This window comes from Aphelocoma coerulescens, chromosome 10 (assembly GCF_041296385.1).
Source record: "Aphelocoma coerulescens isolate FSJ_1873_10779 chromosome 10, UR_Acoe_1.0, whole genome shotgun sequence".
NCBI lineage: Eukaryota > Metazoa > Chordata > Aves > Passeriformes > Corvidae > Aphelocoma > Aphelocoma coerulescens.
Window position 1 is genome coordinate 13,813,875 of NC_091024.1, and position 17,582 is coordinate 13,831,456.

The following is a 17,582-nucleotide window of genomic DNA, read 5'->3' on the forward strand; positions in this document are numbered from 1 at the left end:
ACTGGTGCCCTTAACTTCTTACATATTCCCCCCTGTCACCTGGAACAATGCCTGTTGTTACTCTTTTGCGTCTAGCCCTGGTCAGACAGAACCAGGGAAGCAAACAACTGTACTGCAGTAACTGCCGGAAGAGTCTGCTGGGATCAAACCCTTTGTGTGAGGTACTGAAATGGATCCTTTCTGCCAGAATTCGCACTACCAAGTGAGAAGATGGTAGATGTTGGTATGCTTTGGATCTTCTCTCTGCCAACAGGAGAATCATGCACTTTTAAATTACAGAGTGGGGTACACAGTTTGCCAACTGGACACTTAAAATACCGATCAGGAGTTATTCCAAGAAGTTCTGACTGCCTGTTAGAATTGTATCTTGCAATGCTGCTGACATCCTGCTCTGTGTCCCAGAATATGAGATAATAATATGTATTACCTCAGCTAGGAAAGATGAAAAAGAAAACATTGCTTGTCAATAGACATGGATGAAACTGTTTCTCAGAAATCAGGTGACCTGAAACTCTGCTATAGCAGCTCTAATTCTTCAAGATTGCATTAATTTTCATAATTTGAACAGCACATGAATAAAGAATTTTAAAGACTTAAGATGAGCAAAGAAGACATTTAAAAAGTACAGAAGTATCAACCAAGCCTGGGGATCCAACAGATGCTTAATTGCAATGAGAAAATGAATGAAATATAAATGTCAAAGTATACATACAGAATACTCTGGTAGTATCTGTAACTACTTAGTGAAAAAACTGAATAGATCAGATCTTTCCAAGTCTAGAGATTTTTTAGTACACAGATGGCCTAGAATTCAGTGGAAACAAAAGTATCACATCATAAGTCAGTTGTTTAACATACTCTGTGTTTATATAAACTATGAGTAGACACAGCATTACTGTAATACCGTGGTTGAGCAATCAGGCACTCGGGGGTCAGAAAACGCAGCACAGGTCAAACCACAATCATAATTCTCCTCTTTTCTTGCTTATGCATAAAAATATGAGTCTGGATGTTCCACTGACTTATGTCAGGGGGCCTGAGTGAACCAATAGGGTTTAACAGCCCTGACCAACCTCACCTGGGGCCTCTACCCACACCCCTGCCCATGGGCCCAGGGGCTTAATTTAAGCTCAGCCATGGATGTTTAGTCTTTACCTGAGCCACATTTTAGGTGTGCCTGTGCTTGGCCATTGAGCCTGCTGACCAGATCATGAGCTGGGCTGATTTTCCAGCTTCCTTTCATATGTATAGTCCTGCCTGATGATTCCTGACTCTCTGTGATGAGCTGACTCTCCGTGCAGACTGCCTACCTTGATGCTGGACCTGCCTTGCCACTGCAAACTTGCCTGGTACTTGGATTTTGCTTAACCCCTGCTGCCTCCCCTACTCTCTTGTTCTGGTGTTGTGGGACAGGGCTCTGGCTGATGATGAGGCCTCTGCCATACTGGCTGTAATATTATGTTTAGCTTCTTTGGTGGGAGCCAGCCCCTGCTGTTAGCTGACCACTTTATCTTACCATTTCTATTTCTTAAGAGGGAGAGTGTGACTTCCCTGTCAAATCCTACTTCTCCAGCAAGACTTGGAGGCTAAGTCGGCATTCAGACTTTGCAGCTATGGATTACTGGTTAAAAGATGAAATTCAATTAGTAAAATCTTACAACTAATGCCACAGTATAGTAACATAATGCTAATGACTCGTACATTGAAACAAATTCAGGTATAATTTTCTCAAAGCTTTGAAGACCATTTGAGGGACATTTTATAAGAGATTTCACAAAACCATTTTTTTTGGCCTACTAAAATTCGGCTCTCTTTTTGAATTTGTTTTCAAAAACTTCTAGATTTCAGTTATGAACACTAGGATTTTTTTTAACAAAAAAAATTAATTATTTGGAGGTTGTTGTGTCAGAAATACAGGAGTGTTCCACCTCTGCCATTAGTTTTTCTAAGACCAACAGCTCCATAAAAAATATCAAGAGAAGGCTGGAGCAGTTTCAAACTAGTGAAGCACTGCATGTTTCTAGTCTTCAGTGGTTTTAAAGAAAAGAGGTGAAAAATTCTAGTATCTTAGAATTTGGTGGCTCCTGTTGATTTTAGGGGAAACAACATCTTGCCCAATGGCTAAAACAGCGAGACCACTCTGTTGAACGAAACATTGCCAGAGACAAAATAAAATAAGTAATAATAAGAAAAAAAGTTAGGAGATGGCTCCTGGGAAGATTTACAATGCACAAGAGAAACCTAACTGACAAAAGAGATACTGCTCATGGACAAAATATGTGCTTACTTTGTGAAGCCAAGGAAACTTCAAGTACTTAAGGGTGGGGGTGTGTGCATCTTAACCTGTTGTATCTCAGCAAAGTATGGTTAGAAAGCAACAATCAGTGGCTTTGGCAGTGGAAAAACTCAGGCCAGTACCTAAGCAGTCTCTAGTCTGTTAAAGTTCATTTACCAGTTTCAAGATGAAATTGCAAAGACTTTTTCAGAGCTGGAGAAGTTTGAAGTCAGAAGAGACTGGGGGGAGAGGAGGGGAAGCAATAGATAGGGGAAAAAACAGTCTTTTGAAGTTTTGTATTCAAGGCAAGACCTGGATTTGTGCCTTTAAAGCAAACCTTCCTGATGTTACAAATTCCAAAAAACTCATTGTGGCCAAAAGCCACATGGCATACACTTATCTTTGAGAGGAAGGGGGAGGGAAAACAGTTCACAAGCAGGAAATGGCTTCCAGGTGTCTCCCTACTCCACTGCACAACTTGATCGCTACAAACCAGTGATGCCAGGTTTAGTAGTCCCAGCTGTCTTGCTTCTTCTCAGGGATTTGGATTAATCATGCATTATCACAGCCTTTCTCCTGGTGACAAAGCATAACCCTGGCTCTGGAGCTACGCTTGAGCAGCTTACAGGCTGTGGGTGATTGAAAAAGTTACAGGTAGTCCTTCTCAATCAAGTATGAGCATGTGGAAATAAGCAGGGTACGTATACCTCAGTCTGCATAGGCACTCAGGCCCATGTGCATAGAAATTCAAACCACATCTGTTTCTGCAACTGGACAACAAAATCATCTACTCTGCTTCTTGGTGTGTTGTGGAAGGAAGTAACTGAATGTGGTGCTCTCTTTCCATCACTGAGCCCTGTACAGCTGGAAAAGAGGGAGGAAAAGAGACACTTAATTTCTTCTGCCTCCATGTTGGTTTTAGGTTTTTTCCCTCCCTTCTTTCAACAGCAGAAACACTTCTTTGTTGGGCATTATTCTTTCACTGTACAAATGTGGTAGGAGGAGCTTTACAATGCCTCATTCCACCTTGTTAGTTAAGAACATAACAAAAAATTAATTCGTTTACATGACAGAAAGGAAAGTTAGTTTTAAGGAGTACTCTTTAAACATTATTTTGGCCTTTTCCTCATGTAGAAGTTTGAACTTGTAGCACTAAGCTGACAGAAGAGTGCTGTATCCATTCGACTCTATTATTTACATCAGTAGGAGATCATGGTGCAGTAGAACAGTGTTCTTCTATTTGGCAATGCAGTTTTTTTCCCAGCTGGGTAACTCTACTGTTTTCTGGTTAACCAGAATAAATGTAATATTCAACAGGGAACACGACATCTTGAGGAGGAAAAAGAAATAATGAAGAAAACTAACAGTAATTTTATTTTGATTGAGTATATGGTGTCACAAAATAGTGATCATTTACTTGGCTATAGAAGTGATGAATATTTGTATTCTTAGTGCTGGTGAAAGCTTATCCATTGCTTCCCCAAGAGAAACTGTTTTCAGTGTGTTCTCTGGAGGACCATTTTGAACAAAACTCTTGAAATTTGCATTCAAATATAAAATTTTTAGTGACTATTTCCCTTTCAAAGATGAGTGAAAGTATAGCAAGCAGTTCCTTGGTGTGGAAAAGGCTGTACATAATGGCATTTTTCTCAAGATGCAACAGCAGTTTCCCCGTGCCAATGGATGAATGGATTAGTGAAAAACTTAATGAAGGAAATGTTTTAGCAAAAAGCAGTCTGAAGTGCAGGAATTAGCACTGTATTTTCATGGCAATGCAAAAGGTGAGATGGATGGCGTGACACCAGCCAGCGCCAGCCACACTCATGCTATGCCTGTAGGTAGTGCAATGGCAGTTGTTGTGAGCCTGCATTGTGGCTTATGAACAATTCTTTAATGTGACAGATTGCATTATATTGGGCACATAAGGAGCCAAGCAACCACCTTCTCTCCTTCTCAGTCTTTGTTTTCTGACAGTAACAAGCACCCTGATGATAAATGCTCTTACATCACTGTGTGCTGGGTCTATCAGCACTCAATATTCAGCTGATGATTTAATGAAGCCCTGAGATATTTCCACAGAGGTGTAGGGTCATGCTTTTGTTTTTCTTGACCCACTATTTAATACTGTAAGTTTTAAACTTTATTTTTCAGTGTGTGAGAAACCCTAAAAAGCTTTAAGCTGTAATCACAAATTCTATTGTCAAAACAGGAAAACTCTGACTCTGTATATCCAAGGTTTTATTACCTACTTCTTGTCTGACTGCCTAGTTTCTTCCCAGATCAGTCTGTTTCAAAATTAAGCAGACTGCTCCTGCACCAGATGTCCAGATGCTCCTAGGGAGAACGGAGTTGTTTTTCAATTGGCTCACTGTCTTTAAATGAGGCAGGGGACTTGTGACCTCAGTGCATTGTGGCTGATAAATGGTAGGACGTACCCACACATACTCACAGAAAACCTGCAAACACAAATGAGTTGTGGGTAATCTCTAGACTTGCCTAGGGAAAGGCAATCATGTGGGCAAACACTTAAGCAGAAAGCTAATGCTTAACAACATGTGATTTTAAACTGCCAGTGCACAAGCCTGTCAACATTTATTTCCAGGTCCTCTGATCCCTTTTATTAGTTTCCTGTCTTGCTTTCATCTTAACCAAGTCACAGAAAGGAATGATTTTCTTTTGTTAACAAATATTCAATTTTTTTCTTCAAATCTGTGTGCATTTCTCAAGGATCTGAACAGGTTAAAAATGTTGTTTGTGCTGCTTGAAAGTAAAGTATGCTCTTAAACAAAAAGTTATGTAACTTATACAAAATAATATCACATGCTAGACCATTATGCTAAAATCTGATCAGATAAGTAAGCTTTGCCTTCATTAAGGGCTTTAATCTTGACTATACTCAGGGCAGCCTCTAAACAACAACTTTGGAGTTTTCCTCGAAAGGATCTTTCATGCTTTGGTCTGGAATTTTTCAAGTAACTAACACAACGTTTTGAGAAATCAAAAGGAACATTTTTTCCCTTTGCTTTCAAAAGTAACAGGGTGATGACAGAAAAACTTCCCTTTGGCAATAAACTGGGTGTTATAAATACCCAAAAGTTAAATCCTAGTCTGGGTTGAGGGGTTTTTAAAATTTTATTTTATTTTATTTTATTTTAATTTCTTTCTCCAAGATCTCTTTTCTGGAGATGAGTTTGAGCCTTAGATCTCTTTGCTTGCATTGCTACAGAACTGATGAAAGTCTGAGATCTCAATCAAAGGCTTAACAAAACAATAATCCTCTATTGCCCTAATTCTTCTCGGAAACATCTCTCTCTGACAAGAACAGTCCCTAAGCTTTTACATCTATTTTTCTGCTTAAAATTACTTTCCTAATTAGAAGGAATTGTTTCCTTCCCAAGTCTTTGTGCCTGAAGAACACTGTATTTATGAGAGAGATCTCTCAGACTCTTTAGCTCCCTGCCCTCAAACACCATGATAGTGATCACACTCTACATCCTCCAAAAATTCCAACTTCCTTTATAAATAAACAGAAGAATTTAATAACATTCTTCATAATCAACCCAATTTCATTTGAAGCAAAAATCAGAAATAGCAGGAATAATCATGAATCACATAGACTTTGGGCATAGTGTAAACACTAACTCTCAAGCACAACTTTACAATTTAAAATTAATTTTCTTTCCCAGATATACTTACTTTTTACACTTCCATATTAATCCTGAGTTTTTACACATCATATTAAATAGGAATTAGATTCAGAATGTGTGAATGCAGTATAGGTAGAATTAGTTAAGTATTGGACATTAAGAGAATGTAAAACAGATTTCCATACCAGAGGGTTTTGGTTTTGTTTTTTTTTATCTCAGCAGCTGTCCATCCTTACAGGTGATAAAAGCCCCATTTAAAGAAGGTATTTCTGCAGGAATAGAATCAGTAGTTTCAAGTATCTGAGTAATTCTGTCCACCTAGGTTGGACACATGCTCAGATGTCATCCTGACTTGGTTTGTCATAATAAATTTACCTGCCAGCAAATCTGAGTGTGCGAACTGTGGACAGGGACTATGCTCATGGAAGAAGTTCTTGACAAGCTGCAACAGGATTTGGAAGGTCATGAACAATCAATTAAAGCAGCTGAATTTGAGTACAGCTGAAAAACAAATAATTCATAAGGAATAAGATGACTACATAGTGTGGTTTGGAAGAGCACTGAATGAAATTTGTTGGTGCCTTTATGAGGAAGTATTCAACATGAAGATATAATGATGGCCATGGCTCCTGCATCTAAGTGGTTATTTAAGCATCTATCCAATAGGCATGGCTGCACCTGATACTCTTTTTTTGAGGTGAATGGAAATAGCTGCTCTAACAGCTGACTGTCTCTTTCTATGCCTGTGAATACCATTGTTTAAATGTGAGAGGAGTGTTGAAGCTGGAGAAATGATCTGTCTTGCACTTAGCAGGCACCCATCTTAGAAAGGCCACCACTGACTCATGGCAAGGTCTTAAATTCATCTCCACTGGATATCGAAATCTGGGAATGGACCATTTTTCCTCATTCAAATTAACATCTCAGTAAGCATGCTGCAATCACATAAAAATTCCAGATGTTGAGAGTGATTAGAAACAATCTGAAGAGACTTTTGTTATGCCAGATTTGTGAAAACTCATGCTACTGAGCTGAGACAGAAAGTAACTAAGATCATGAGGTTGCATAAAGCAATGAGTATCAGTACCAATGTTTTCATTGCTGTCCTATTGAATAAGAAAACAGCATACAATAAAAAAGATCAGATATTAAAACAGGGTTTTAAAAATATCTCCTTCCCTCATCCAGGTAGCTAAATGCAACAGGACATTAATCTGATGGGATTAAAAATATGACTAAATAGTTAAATGAATTACAATATCATCTTCTTATGTTCACTAGGTCAAGTAACTTTATTTTTCAGAAAAATACTTGATTATTAGTTGGGAATGGAAAGTGCTGCATACTTTGGGTATACATCATCTTTTTAATTAAAAAAAGAAGTTTTAGAAAATATTTTTTTTATTCTGAAGTTACTCTCCTTAATTAATCCTAAAATTGCCTCTGAAAATCCTTGAACACATGGATTTAGACCCTAGAATTTAAAGTTCTGTTTCTATAAGAGATGCTACTTATGCCCTTCTTTTGACATCAGAGGATGAATGTGGAAGATGTTGCTTTTGTTGTCATTGTTACTGCTCACAGCTCTATGAGGAAGTTATATTTCTGAGTAAAGTTTGAGATGTGTCATTAATGATAAACATGCACATCTATGCTCTAACAAGATCTTCTAAATGAAGGGTCACCCCATAGTTTGCATAGTTTCACAGGTATTCAGCTGGAATACAAGAGAAAGTAGAGGAAGGATTCGTTTTTCTCACAGTTTGAGTCTGCTTGGGGCCAAAAGCTGGCAGATTGAGAAAAGAAACTTGTGCATCTGGACAAGCCATATCAGAACAGAGAAGTGCTGAACTGACTTGAAAACAAGCAAAATCTGTGAAACAGATCTGATCTTTTGAAGAGCCAGTGCAGAGCAGCAGAAATGACAGAGCAGAGGGGCCATACTGAAAACTGACTGCATCATCAGCACTCATGGCAATGGGAAAACTCTTTGGATTGACAACAAATAAGCCGATCAGGCAAAATACACTCAGCTGCTTCACAGGTCCACATGCAAACTTGGAGGAAGCTGAAATGCACAGCAGAGCCAGCTGGCTGTTCCCGAGGGTGGGCCCACTGCCAGGCAGCTGTGACAGGGGGAGCCAGACTCGGTAGCCACCCCCTGATGACCTGGGCTACCCTGGGATTGACTAATACTTATTTATTAGGAAGGGAGAAGCTGACTACACTTCGTGAAAATAGCCATTGATTTTGTTAGTTATTATTTAAAGATCTCTATACAGCCCATGTCCCACAATCTGAGTTTGCATTACAAAATAATGACGAGCAGAAGAACATCTCCGTAAGAGCACAAGAAAAGGTTTAATTCACTTTTTCCCCAGAGGGAAGTTAGAAATGAAACTCTAAGCAAGAGCTTTGAGACATTGCTATCTTGCCAAGAAGAACTGTAGATATTGAAACTGAACCTCTTTGCTGCCAATTCAGAAATTTAAGTTTTGATCCTCTGCTATGATTTTTTAAAAATTTTCTAACGAGATTGTTTATTTTCTAAATATTTAATGCCTCCATTAGTTCTCTAGTTTCACATATGGAAAAGTGTATGCCTGGATGTGGCTGGATAAGGACACATTTCAAAGACAGGGTAACCCTGATCACAGAAGGAGGCTGTCAAAGCCACTGCATAAGCGTAGGTCAGCACATTTGCAAACCGAGATATTTGTCTTTCTTCAAGAATTAGAGGTATCCCTTCAGTGAAGTACTAGAAGATGCATAAGTGCAAACACTGCCAGCTGCCCCTGCTATTGCAACAAAATGAAACAAATATTTTCACTGTACCTCAAAAAAGAAACATCACTGACACCCCCTACCACTCTTGTGTTTTGCTATAGGGTATGAAAATACAGACAACCACAATATATGTATGAGGATGTCATCCCTTCTCACCTTCATGGATTTCAGAGAGGAAAAAATGCGTGTTTCCATATATTGTTTTTTCACTCCAGAAAAAAGAATGAAAATAATTTTCTGCACCCAGTGTCTGCACCTGGGGCCTAAATGAAGGGAAGTAGGTAAATAGTTCCAAGTAATTAATGTAATGACTCAGAGGGGCCACAGAAGGAAAGGGGAGTTTCTCCAGTTTAAATGTTTGCATTCATGCATTGCCTAAAGGAAAACAAACTATCTGTCTTCTGGTTTGCATTTTCCCAATGAAAGCTTCTATTTGTCTTATTGTCATTCCAACATGTGCATCATTTACAGCTTTCACTGCTCGAAATATGCAAGTACTGTACAATGCAAGGTTTTTTTTTCCTGAGCTTTTAAGATTTTCTAGAATTGTAGAATGCACTGTAAAAAGTGAACCAGTAAAGGCAGACTCAATATAGAATGTGATGGGTATTTTTTGTAAGTGGCTACAGCTTACAGGTACTGTGATATTTGCTGTATAGTGGAGTCTCCAACCCAGAATGAAATGCATTGGTCTTTTCACACTTCAGGAAAAGAGAATCCACTACAGGAATGACTAAAGTTGGTAAGTTACATCCAGACTGGCCATTATAAAGAAAAGATGATGGGTCTTGAATTCCATCTGTTTCTGATATTCTGGTCCTTTAATGTGAGCTGCAGAGGTGTGAAAATCTACAAAGTACATTCCTGAACTCTCTCCTAGGGTTAAAAATTTATGCCAACTTTTTCTTACAAAATGGGAGGAAAAGTATTATCTGTTTTATCTAATAGCTCAGTGAAGAGAGGAGGGAGTCTGTGTTCAAGTCTTGACTCTGAGCATATAAGATCTGCATTTCTAACTTTCCATTTGAAGAACCTCAGTGTTAGGGATGTTTAGGGGAAACACTTCTCCTAGGGAAGTGAAAACACTGCCCACCAGAAATGCTGTGATGGAAAGAGAACTAAGCATGACTATTTGTCTTAATAGTTTGTGTACTTAAGGTTGAAAGAGGCCTAGGTTTTGTTTGGTCAAATCACTACTTAAGCCTGAGGAGGGAGAGCTCTATGAGACAAAATCCTTGTCTCTGGCCAATCATTGCGTTCCCCTATTACATGACTTGCAACAGAAATATTTTCCACTATCAGACCTCAGGCAGCACCATTTCTTCTGTTGAAGAGATTTGCCTGATGTGTGGGGATAGTAAATTTTTTCCAGCTCTCACAAAGAGAGATTTTCATTTGACTACAGCAAGCCTGCAGTCACAGTCCTAGGTAATGTCAATTCCCCTTTGTATGACCCAGGGACATGCTCTAACCTGCAAGTTGCTAGTGATGAATTTGATGTGGAAGATGGAGATTGGAACAGGTTAAGTCCATCTCAACAGAAGCCAGCAAACAGCTATTAGCTTGGTCTATGCTTGCAAGGTTTCCTAATGTAGTGGTCTTGGCAAAGTCTCCCTAGAATAGATGCTGCTGAAATCGGCCAAAAAATGCTCAGAGGGCTTCCCCAGGCAAAACAAGCTACACTGACTTGTATGCACTGAACTGGGCCTACAGTAGAGCTGCTGTAAAAGTGAATAGTCACAGCCTTTGTGACACTGAATCTCAAGTGAGTGATAACTGGTAAAGTCTGAGAAAATAGACTGAGTTCGCATCTAAGAGTACCTTCTCAGGGTAAGTATATAAATGCAGTGTAAGAAGCAGAGTAGCTGTTGTTAAGAAAAGTCTGAACTGGGAAAACCCTGCTTCTGTAGTATGTTTCGTCTCCCGCCCGTATAATGACCTCTTAGGACAACGGGCAGTTCTGCTGTTGCAGTGCAGCTCCGGCAGAGGTTTTTGACAGCCCGGTCAGTCAAGGATCACACCTCCCCAAATCCTGGACTCAGAGCAGGGCTGGCACAGGTCCGTAGACTCATCCTGGTCTCACAGTAAAGGTCTTGACCTAGGGAATGTTAGTCCTCCTTACACTGCTTTAAAATGGGCAGTTCTGATTTTTAAAACAAAATTCTTATCTTTCTGAAGTTTATAGACTCCACTCTCACTGGAAAGAAACAACATTTCTTAAGCACACAGAATTAACTCAACTGTTTCTTGGCTGTACTGAGGGGAATATAAAATTTTATATTTTAAAAAAATATTGTATTGTTGAGAGAAGAGTATAGCAGGATATATTTTTGGTTCAGTCTATTGTATCTAGGATTTTTTTTTCACTTGCTAATTCAATTTAAAAAGTATAAGAAAACAGATAGCTTGGGAGTGTGGTAAGGCAATCAATAAAACTACAGACAAACTGAAGTAAAATAAAGTTAAATCCCTCCCAATACCAGATAGCACAATGTGGAAGCATCAACTTCATGTAACTAAAGATATTTTTTAAAATATTTAAATGGCTTATTTGGGACAATAAGCTCTTATTCAACTCTCAATGTCCTTGCAACTAAAAATACACTCTATTTAGTATTTATTTCAACTTGTTTTAGAGCTCATCAATAGTTTTCTCAGAAGATACTATCACTGTTTGGCAGAAACATACTTGCAAAAATAAACTAAATCCAGAAAAGTTTCCAGGGATGTTTTTGGATGCAAACGTGGATAGTGACTCTTGCCCACATCAAAAATAAAACACACTAGCTCTACAATGTTCTTTGCTAAATATAAACATCCTAACACTGATAAGCTTTACAGAAAAAGAAACTGATTCCCATATATTATTACCATCTCCAGTATTTTAAGAGCACCCTCTACAGTCACAAAACACTAACCAGGAAGAGTTGTTCTTCTTAAAGAAAACAGTATTAACTGAAAACTGGAGTAGCAGTTTAGTTCATCAGCATATTGTCAGATCTATATGAACATATCTCTCCTGGTAAAAATGAGCAGACTTTGCATTAGTGCCAAAGAGAATATATTGCATCACCAAAGCCTCCATATTTGAGGATTTAAAATACCTTATATATTTTGTACCGACTCATAATTAGGCTGTATGCTTCCTCTCTTTAACTAATGGAAGGCTGTGGGATATGAAATGGAAACACATAAAATACAGTTGGTTATTTTCAAAGGAAAGTGAGGAACAAACCATGGTAAAGGTCACAATGAACTAGTTCCCCTGAGTTCATTTGATTTGTTTGTTCAATTCTTTCATAAGAGTTGTGAAAATTGAGTACTTAGTTCATATGTGGAACTTAAAAATCTCAAAAAAATTTAATTGTCCATGAAATGCTTATTATACACATGCACATTCTAACGTTGAAAACTCCAGTCCTCTAAAACCTGTCTTTAAGTTGTCTTTCCGTGTTTTGCCTAGATTCACAAGATACAGTTATTTTCTTAAGTCTTCAATGCATCAGTAGCTAAGTTACTGCAGGTGAATAAGGAGTGATTTTCTTTCAAGGAGAAGGTTTAGTATCTGTAAGTCGATTCTTAAAGTAATTGGACATTACTAAAATTCTTACATCTCTTCGAAAAATATTGCTTCACGAAACTGTTTAAATGGTTTCCTCATCCAATTAAGAAAAGTGGCTGGAAATAAAAACAAACGTAAAAATCTTAAAGATGATCCTTTTCCCCGGTCTTTTATTTTCAAGCTACTCGGGAGTGTATCAAAGCACCAAACTGTTACAATTACCAAGGCCACCAGGTGGTGCTATTACCCCACAGCACAAAAGGACCGCGGCCATTCCCCCCCAAACTCAGCAGGAGAAAGGGCTTGGATCGGGCACTGCTTTAGGCTTTCACAAACGTTTCCTTATCTTTGTCCAAAAGTAAAAAAAAAAACCAACCCTAAACCATAATGACTAAGACATCCATGCATGCCTATAAGAAAAAAAGAGTTAATTTTTACTTGGGATAGTGATGCTTAGGTTTAGACCCAGGTAATTCAACGTTTCACCTCTCTATTGAAATAAATAAGAGCTACATGCATAAAGAGCATAAAAGCCATTTCAGTTCCTACATTACTATTTCTGTGATAAATTAATATCACAGAATATTTACATCTGCAATGACTGAAACAATATACCCTTTAAGCTTTCTTCAAATAAATACATTGATAATGCCAACAAATTACTAACTTTATGTATTTGTGGAAACAGAGGCTCAGACTACGCTACTCTTAAAAAATAATTTTGTTCCTGCAGCCTGGACACAGCTAAATCCCAGCAGCCCGGGCTTGGCCAAGGAGAGCTGCACAGACCACAGCTGAGCAGGTAACAACTACAATGGTTTCTGGAAGCTTAATGTAGGTGCATTTGGTAGTACTTAGGCTTTTTGCAGGCTCCTGGAAAAACACTTTTTTCATTGCTAGGATTAGTGAAATAAGAGTAGTGGGAGCAAGGCTGTGTCACTAAGGTGAAGGAAGAAATATTGATTCAGCCAAAAGTTGTTCAAGGAGAAGAATGGGAGATCAGAAAGCCTCATTGTGGCTAGATGCTGAATAGTGTCCAAAATCTTCAACTTAAAATTCATATCAGTATTAATTACTTAATTACTTGACTGCGTATTTTTTCTTAAATGAATATTGCAAGTATCATATTATTTGCGATCAAACTTTGTGTTGCATGTGTTTTCCCCTCAGCAGCTTTTAAAGTCAATGGTACCTTCATCTCACTCTTGATTTCTATGTGCATAAGTAAGGTTAATAATTGTACAGTCTTAAATTCAACATGAAGAGTATTTGTAAACTTGAGCTAACCAAAATGAAATAAAATTCAATTGAAGACAAGTTACAATTTAAATCTTCATTTCCTAAGTTTTTCCTTACCATGCATTAGCTAATATAAAGTATTTTCCAGTGTTGAAGTGATCTGAAAATATTGAACTCTTGGTTTACAATTTAATCTTCTTATACCTTTTATTTAATAAGTCTTATTCTCCTGCAATGTAAATATGTTCTTGAGTATATGGCTAGGCCTAATGGCTAGGATTATTCAGGCTGTTTTAGAGCACACTGTGTGCTAGGGTTAGAGGTAAAGAGAACCCCGTGCTCTGGGTTCTGTCAGCAGTACTTTGTTTGACAGCTGTACGTGAGAGAATAGAGAAATGGGGGAAATGTAAAAGATGGGCTACCCCCAAACAAAAAGAGGGAGGGGGGGAAGAAGGAGGAAGAGACAGAGAAGACGAAGAAAGAGGAGAGAGAGAAGGTCCACTGTGAAAAGGGGGCGGGGGGGTGCAGAATATAAGAAAGGTGGAAAATGAAAGGCCACCTTTTTTGGTTAGTTGTCTTATGAGGAAAAACCAGAGATCATACATTAAAAAGCATCTGATAAGAGTGTACAATTACATTTCTTCAAATACCTCATCTCCTTCTCTGAAAGACCTGAATTTTTAAGATTATGTTTCTTGAAATAAGAAATAAATTATAATAAGAAGTAAGATAAAAATATCTATTTAGTAGCTTACTGAATACAGTTGTAAGAAGGGTAACTGTTATTTCTTAAGCAACAGACATCTAATCTTTGATAATAAAGAAAATTTCCAACATATATTGTAAAAGACAAGTCAGAAAAAGTGCTTCAATGGAATTATATACCAGACTTTTTTTCCCCCTACTTTCTACTGTGATTATTGGATTAGATCCTTTCCTGAAAAGGAAATCGGGGACTATAACAAAGTGCCAAAACTCAGTTAAATATGTAGTGGAAGAGCAGAGAGAGAGAGGTGCATCTTGCTAGGAGCCAAGCACAGCTCTAGTACACCAGCCTTTCAACACAGTGGGACTCACTGCACAAGCAGAAATGAATGCAGGAGTGCTGCTCAGTTCCCGAGGTGTGCTGGAGTAGCCAGCAGCTGGAATTAATCTACAGCACAGGCTGCTAGGGCATTACTGTTTGTTTTTGCTTTAGCTGCAAACTCCATTTTGTATCGTGTTACACAACTGCCTGATAATACACTGCCTGAACAGAGGGACATCAATCATTGTGCCGAGCCAGTTTTGTAAACAAGGACCAAAACCTTCACTTAAAAGCAAGGAAAAGAAAAATAGCTGGATGAGGGGTGAGAAAGGAAATGGCAGCCTGCACAGAGAAGATATTCTGTATATGACCTCAGTCTGTCCTCAGTGCAATTTTAGCTTATTGCTGGGTTTGTACACATTCCTTCAAAAAGTTCTTACCTCACTGGATAACCTTGTACTTTTGCAGTATTCCAGCTGGACTATGGCTCTTACTGAACAATTCATGTTTGCAGCATTAGTATAACCAAGTACTTGTAAAACTCATGTTTAGCGAATGCCAAAGATATGTAAGAAACTGTTTGACAAAATGTTTGACTTAAACTACAGTTTTAATGAAGTATTAAAGGTTCAAAGGTTCAAAATAAACTTTCCTTGAAGGCTCAAGAAGTGTTGGATAGAGCTTTGAGGAAGCATAGGATAGAGCTTGTGAAAATCCAGTCAAAACTCTTTGGTGTGGATGCTCACAGCCAATAAAAGTACTTTAGCAATTGTGCTTGTCCCACCTTTTTCTTTTTTTTCATCCCCCCCATCTTTGATACAAAAAAAAAAAAAAAATGAAAGAAAGAAATAAAAGAAAGAAAAATGCCTTGGCATATTTTTCTGAAACTCAGCACAGAACAAGAGAACAGTTTTTTGAGATGTTTAATGCTGAGCATGACAGAGAGCAACTGAATTGTCTCCTGAGCTGTTACCTGAGAGGTATATAATGAAAAAAAATTAATTATAGACTATATAGTAATGACCAGTAGTCATCATAGCCTGGTTGTTTCAGCAAGAAATTAATCTTATGTTTTTTCCTTTTTCTGATGTGCTTCTAAATGCAATGGAAATGTATTATTGTACAGCATCATTGATTAATACTGTTTTCATTAACCTCTAACAACAATGTGAAAATTAAAGGTGTATACACATCTTTAATGAAGCATTTTGCTTTCTATTAAGTGCAATTCTTTCACATGTTACAAAACTACAGTATGAGGCTGAACAAACTGTCAGCAAATTTCTTAATACTCTAATTGTAATAAAATACAGCCTTTACAAATGTCTGTATAATATCTGTGAGTTCAACTGAAATGTTGTCACGTAATTCATGTAACTGAGGGGAAAAAAAAGTTTAATTACTTTCTTTTCTATTCACTGTTTCCCAGTTTTTTCAGTTGGGGTGACGGGATAAACTTCATGTGCTTTCTTAAAAACTACAGGGAAAGGAGCTAAGCAAATGATATGCATCTTTTACCTAAACAGTTCCAAGATTATGGGGTTATGTGGAAAAAATGCATATGAAAAGCAAATGTTAAATGGTAAAGTATGTAGAAGATCAAGATGGCAGCACAAATTTGGGCTGTTCTGTCTCATAAACACTTTTTTGTTAATACTAATGGCAGAAAACTCCATATATCTATGACTTTCCTCTCAATAACCATTGTGAGGGAGAATCAACTTAATGCTTTATGTAGACATGCAACAGAAGTCCGCAACAGAAGTCTTTATAGATCCTGTCACACCAAGTACTTCCATCCTCTCAGCAAACAGTCAGTTGTCTGCAAACACCTCACTAGCTGCCTCTTTAGTTTATAATTGGTGCAATTCCTACACTTTACAGTTCTTTCTACTGAGTAACCAGCCGTATAGTATTTTACCACAAGCAGTTCCTGTCAGACACTACTCTCTATCCTTGTTTTGCTTTTGACTGTTTTGTGAAGAATCAATAGATCCTTTTGGAATACTGACTTGTAATACTACCAATATACATATTTTTTAAAAATTATTCGACTGCATTTAATTTTCTGGTGTGAATTTGTGAGAACTTTACCTTTTTTTTTTCCCCAACACAGAACCCAAAGCTGGATACAGTGTTCCAGCAGTGTTAATATTGATGTTGTATTTGGAACACTGCCTTTTCTAGTTGAATCTCTTCTGTTCATACATTCTAATTAAGACAGGGCCATTCTCTACAGAAAATTAATACAATTATATAAGATTCCATATATATATATATATACACAGTAGTGTTTGCTTACTGGGCTTGTTTTCACAGACGTGTAACAGGTATCAGAGCAGCTCTGACAGAAATTTGGGCAGTGACCTCCAGCACCGCTGGATTTGAGAAGAGGATGTGTTCCTATTCATGCTCCTCCTGTTGAACAACTTTGACACGGCTTTCATGACTCATATACTAAATTTTTCCTTCTCATGTTCACTGCCCAGCATTTTTCTATTGTAGACAAGGATGTATCACATTTTGCTGTGTTTTTTTCCCCCCTGTAGATTCACTATAACCTTTCTTCTGACAATGATCCTTGGTTTATGTTGTTCAAACCTTGAGAAACTTATAAGCATGGAAAAAAGTGTCTGAGGCCCATTTCTTGTGACATGGTTGTAGGCATTGGTTTTTGGGTTTTTTGGACGACCCCTGTAAAGCCCCAGTCGGTACCACCTACCTTTCCTTCACTGATGGATCAGGGAGAGAGACATGCCGCAGTATGGCAGCAGTTCAGTTCCCACTCTACGTGCAGAATATTCTGGAATCACCGTGTTGTGATATATCTAGTCTAGCTGAAGACAGTGTGGAAATCACCCAAAGTGCCCGAGGCACCAAGGTGTGCCCAGAGGTGCTTGTGACGCTGCTCTGGGAGCAGCACGGGCACGGTGCCTCGTTCGAGCGTTGCAGCCCCGCTCTCTGCGCTTCCCTCACCTCCTCCTCACGCCCAAGGGCGCGCCCGCCCTGCCCCATCCTTGTGCCGCCTCAGCCCTTCCCGCCGGG

The 17,582-nt window shown here is 38.4% G+C and overlaps 1 long non-coding RNA gene across 1 annotated transcript; it reads left to right on the forward strand.

The window, feature by feature from the left end:
• The first annotated feature begins 1,141 nt into the window (after nt 1–1,141).
• LOC138116559 (uncharacterized) lies at nt 1,142–16,755 on the forward strand. The gene is made up of 3 exons (XR_011154203.1): nt 1,142–1,349; nt 13,005–13,073; nt 14,709–16,755. It is a non-coding gene; the product is annotated as an uncharacterized lncRNA (long non-coding RNA).
• Nucleotides 16,756–17,582: the final 827 nt, after the last annotated feature.